Source organism: Magnolia sinica, chromosome 2 (genome assembly GCF_029962835.1).
Source record: "Magnolia sinica isolate HGM2019 chromosome 2, MsV1, whole genome shotgun sequence".
NCBI lineage: Eukaryota > Viridiplantae > Streptophyta > Magnoliopsida > Magnoliales > Magnoliaceae > Magnolia > Magnolia sinica.
The window spans coordinates 133,095,271-133,101,404 of NC_080574.1; positions in this window are offsets into that span (position 1 = coordinate 133,095,271).

Below are 6,134 nucleotides of genomic sequence, written 5' to 3' on the forward strand. Positions count from 1 at the left end.
TTCGTTCTTCTCAGGGTTATTGTTATGAGATGGCCTTTTTGTTGCATTCACCTTGAACAAAGATGCACCATTAGTATCATCTTTCTTGTCTCGGTTATGAGATTTTTTCTCAATCCAGAGATACCTTTGATTTTGTTTTAAGATGAACTATTTGAATTTGTGCAGTAGTTTCTTCTTGTGATCTTTTCAGCTTGTTTGTGGCTTGACTATTACGGCCCAAACTTGGAAGGATTTAGGGAGATCAAATTTTAAGGACTTTATTTTATTTACAATCTATTGCAATTCTTGAATATGTGCTAATAAAGGGTTGTTGTCTCTCATTGTGAAATCAAAGTACTTGAAATTTAGGAATTTCTTTGTTCATTCTTCAACCTTGTACTTGAATTCCATCTCATTTCACATTTATTTGACTAAAGATGTTCAAATATATAGGTCATATAGGCAGTTGATCATGGTGTTCAAAATGTGATCACGGCATAACAATTCGTCTTCTTGGCGCTTGGTTTTAGCATGATCTGTTTCATAGTATTATTGTCAGTCGCTTCTATAAGTGGTTGCAAGTTCAGGTCCAAGATCTATAAGATCTTCAGGGCAGTAAGAAGGAACTTCAACTTGTCTTACCACTCGGTGAAGTTAGTACTATCGAACCGGTTGAGTCTAATCAGGTCCTTGTTTATCTGCTTGATTTTCGTAACACTTTTTTGGTATCCATGTTGGATTCATGCTTTAAGACTGTTGGAAATAATCTTCGAAAATAAAAATATTGGAAACTGAAAAATAAACTATCAACAGATTGATCAGAACCAGGCTTAAGCACGTATTAGATATATTGTCCTTAAAGCGTGATTCACTCACCTTTCTCTAAGATTAGAGATTGTTGGCAGGTTGTTGGTGAATTATTTATAAGATATGACAAGCCTATTTGGTCTTGCCTGCACTAAATGGTTGTCCATTTTCGGACCACTAGCATTGACCAACATCGATAGATGCTTCGCGTTAGGTCGCGAGGGAGCAACTAATGCGCATGCAAAGTGCAAAGTGCGCCACTACAACTACACTGCCCATGCCCTCACCTTTGCCCTCGCCGAATACGTAACCCCATATTTCTCTCTCTCTCTCTCTCTCTCTCTCTTCTAAGTAAATTAAGTAAACATATGAGAGTTTATAATCCTAAAAAATGTCCCATCTCTAAGTGATGTGGGACTAAATGAAAAAGGCAACTTTTCATGAATTTCAAATTATTTTTGGAGGAAAATTGAAAATTTGAATGTTTTCATTTAATTTTCAAAATTCAAAACATTCTTTGATTTAACTAAAATAAGAAATTCTCAACAAACCATCTATTGTGTGTGGCCCACCTTCATTATGGGTTGTTCATCGGGTGGGCCCATCTGTGATGTAATGAGAGATATCATAAAGAAAATAAAACAAGGTCATGTGAGAATTTTTTTAAAAAACATGTTGAGGGACAAACTTATCCCAATTAAAGTCTTAAAACATCTGCTCCAAAAAGTAAGGTTTTAAAACAAAAAGTAAAACTCTTCATGCCTAAAGACTTAGAGAGATAAAGCCTCTTTGGTCTAAATTAATGAATATAAAATTAAATTATTATTAAATAACAAATTTATTTTAAAAAAACTTATTAAAAAAATAGTAAAATGAACTCTTTATATAGAAATGCCAAAATGGTTGAATACCTTATCCTTGGCACGGTGCACGCATGAAATTTTATGCAATGTAATACTTGTGCCAAATATTTCATGTGTACATTTATTTATATTCAGGCGGCCACATGTGTGGTCGTGAATTTTTAAGTAGCTTGCGTGTATCACATGTTTCATCATATATACTTGTGACATAAATACTAGACGTGTTTTCAACCATTTCATATTCTTCATGTGTTCTCCCTCAATGTTGATATAGTACTTGTTCAAGATATAACTTACTTAGGAAAGCACATACAAAACATGCAGCACATAAGTTTTTGGGCATGTAAATGATCCCTTAAAAGATGAGTGCATGTTGGATATCATATAGCCTATGACTCTCACCAATCAAATTATAAAGGTTTGTTTGGTTTTCAAATTTCCTACATAATGCAAAGGTAAATAAGTTATCTTTAAAGTAAATAAGTCACCCTTAATTTTAAAGTATTTGTTTGGACAAGAATTGCAACTCATAAATAAAGAGTCAAATACACTTGTAATGAAATAAATAAATAAAATCTTAATCATTATAATTTTACATTATAAAATTATAAACTGTTTTAAATCGATACATGGGTAAAACCAACAATGGTAACAAATTCATTGTCACGTTAAAATGAAAATGCTTTTACCACGCAATTTCAAAAATAAATAATCACTATCCATTTCCAACCACAAACCATTCTAATTAGTAAACCCAACATGCCCCAAAGAAAAATTTACAACAAACTACCTAATTAATATATAATTTACATTTTGGTTTTTTTTTTTTTTTTTTCCTCCAAAAAAATTACTTCATTTATCAACATCATTATGATTCTACTACCACCCCTCATGGTCATTGTGTAAAACAAATGGGTTCATTGCTTGAGTGGGCCCTATCATGATGTTTATAAAAACTACACTATAATCACCAGCTGAGTCACCCCATTTTAGGCTAAGGCCAAAAAATCAATCTCATTTGTAATTCAAGTGAACCATATTATTGGAAGAAGTGTACATGGTGACGCTCACCTTTCAAATTGTTTCCATTAGTGTAGCCCACTTAAATCATAGATGGGTGTGATTTTTGAACGACAGGCTAAAATTTTTGTGTGGAGTCTAATGGCTGGAGTGAATATCATATAATTATTATGGTGGCCCATGTTAAAATAAAGGTGGTTGTCTCTCTTCCAACTGGCTCCTCTGGTGTTATCTATAAAACTCGTAATCTGATTTTATTTTATTTTTTGTTGTCTTGGGCCTAGTAGTGGACTAAATATCTAATGCATGGGATGAATCTTACATAACATTACAACAGGCCTCTGGTCAAAATAGAGAGCCACTCCCTACAATTCCTTTTTTCCTAATGACTTTCTATACATCTATAGAGGGATGTCAACACTTAAATTTTGACAGAGCCCACCGTGATATGCACGTTGAATCCACTCTGACCACTAGATGAAATTTCCAATTTAGCCCAAAGCCAAAACAATTAGATTGATTTGTGATTTAGGTGGGCCAAGCCAAAGAAAAAAGTTAGGAGAGAGGTCCACTCATGATTTTTACATGGCCCATCATTGCCTTATATACCTTTTGCAACCACGTAGTCAACCTAAATCATGTATGGTAATGAATTTTGGGCCCTTGGCTTAACATGAAGTGACACATTTAGTGGTTTGATTGGATTTTACATAAACATTACCATAGAGCCCACCCAAGGACCGACCCTTTGCTCATAAGGCAGCCTAAATTTTTTATTTTATTTTTATATCTTTAGGCCTAATGGTAGACTAAATATCTAATGGTAACAATGGATCTTACATAAACATAAAGGTAGACCTTGATCAAAATAAAGAGCCGAATCCCCTGCAATTGCCTTTTTTCATAATATTCTTAAAAAAAAAAAAAACTGTCGTTAAGGATGGAGACACTTACTTTTTGGCAAGGCCCACTGTGATCTGCATATGAAATTCACTCCAACTCCTAGATGAAAAATCCTAGTTTGAGCCCAAAGCTAGAATAATGCAGAAAGTTAGGAGAGAGAGGTCTACTCATAAAAATTAGGTTGACTTGTAATTTAAGTGGGCCACATCAAACCAGAAAGTTAGGAGACAGAGGTCCACTCATAATTTTTATAGTGCCCATCCTTGTCATATACACTTTTTATAATCATGTAGTCTACTTGAATGTGATGATTTTTGAGCTCTTGGCCTAGCACGAGATAATGCATGCTCAGTTGCTCACTTGCTAATCACTATAAAGGAAATGTAAGGGGTGGTGAAATAATTAATATAAAAATCAATGAGGTAGCTTTTAAAAAATATTTTCTCATCAGTACTTGAATGTTAATTTCATATAATTGGTTAGTTTTTTTTTTTTTTTTGTAAAATTCCCATATATAAAATGCGACCCCACATCATGAAACAACGTGTACCACCCAACAATTGAATTGACGTGTACCTGCTTGATGATTCGGTTTGATTTTGGGTCATGACTGAGCCACGCTATTACATAAACATTACCATAGAGCCCACCCAAGGACCGACCCTTTGCTCATAAGGCAGCCTAAATTTTTTATTTTATTTTTATATCTTTAGGCCTAATGGTAGACTAAATATCTAATGGTAACAATGGATCTTACATAAACATAAAGGTAGACCTTGATCAAAATAAAGAGCCGAATCCCCTGCAATTGCCTTTTTTCATAATATTCTTAAAAAAAAAAAACTGTCGTTAAGGATGGAGACACTTACTTTTTGGCAAGGCCCACTGTGATCTGCATATGAAATTCACTCCAACTCCTAGATGAAAAATCCTAGTTTGAGCCCAAAGCTAGAATAATGCAGAAAGTTAGGAGAGAGAGGTCTACTCATAAAAATTAGGTTGACTTGTAATTTAAGTGGGCCACATCAAACCAGAAAGTTAGGAGACAGAGGTCCACTCATAATTTTTATAGTGCCCATCCTTGTCATATACACTTTTTATAATCATGTAGTCTACTTGAATGTGATGATTTTTGAGCTCTTGGCCTAGCACGAGATAATGCATGCTCAGTTGCTCACTTGCTAATCACTATAAAGGAAATGTAAGGGGTGGTGAAATAATTAATATAAAAATCAATGAGGTAGCTTTTAAAAAATATTTTCTCATCAGTACTTGAATGTTAATTTCATATAATTGGTTAGTTTTTTTTTTTTTTTTGTAAAATTCCCATTTATAAAATGCGACCCCACATCATGAAACAACGTGTACCACCCAACAATTGAATTGACGTGTACCTGCTTGATGATTCGGTTTGATTTTGGGTCATGACTGAGCCACGCTATTTTGAATGGTCTGGATTTTACATAAACATTACCATAGAGCCCACCCAAGGACCGACCCTTTGCTCATAAGGCAGCCTAAATTTTTTATTTTATTTTTATATCTTTAGGCCTAATGGTAGACTAAATATCTAATGGTAACAATGGATCTTACATAAACATAAAGGTAGACCTTGATCAAAATAAAGAGCCGAATCCCCTGCAATTGCCTTTTTTCATAATATTCTTAAAAAAAAAAAACTGTCGTTAAGGATGGAGACACTTACTTTTTGGCAAGGCCCACTGTGATCTGCATATGAAATTCACTCCAACTCCTAGATGAAAAATCCTAGTTTGAGCCCAAAGCTAGAATAATGCAAAAAGTTAGGAGAGAGAGGTCTACTCATAAAAATTAGGTTGACTTGTAATTTAAGTGGGCCACATCAAACCAGAAAGTTAGGAGAGAGAGGTCCACTCATAATTTTTATAGTGCCCATCCTTGTCATATACACTTTTTATAATCATGTAGTCTACTTGAATGTGATGATTTTTGAGCTCTTGGGCTAGCACGAGATAATGCATGCTCAGTTGCTCACTTGCCTAATCACTATAAAGGAAATGTAAGGGGTGGTGAAATAATAAATATAAAAATCAATGAGGTAGCTTTTTAAAAATATTTTCTCATCAGTACTTGAATGTTAATTTCATATAATTGGTTAGTTTTTTTTTTTTTTTTTGTAAAATTCCCATATATAAAATGCGACCCCACATCATGAAACAACGTGTACCACCCAACAATTGAATTGACGTGTACCTGCTTGATGATTCGGTTTGATTTTGGGTCATGAATGAGCCACGCTATTTTGAATGGTCTGGATTTCATACAACCAAAGTGCAGTAAAATCCTTTATTATTATTATTTTTTATATTAGCGGCCAACATTCCATGTTCAGTATACACGTGCAGCCCACCCGATGGTGGCAGCACACGCTTGGTGGGGCCATCTGATGAACAGATATGACGAACAGACGTGCCACGTGGCATTACTTCCGCAAGTAGTGGGACACTCCGCAATACAATCCCTTCCTTCCGAATTCACAGCCCAAAAACAGCTCCAAAACGAGCAATCCCGCACCCTACTTTG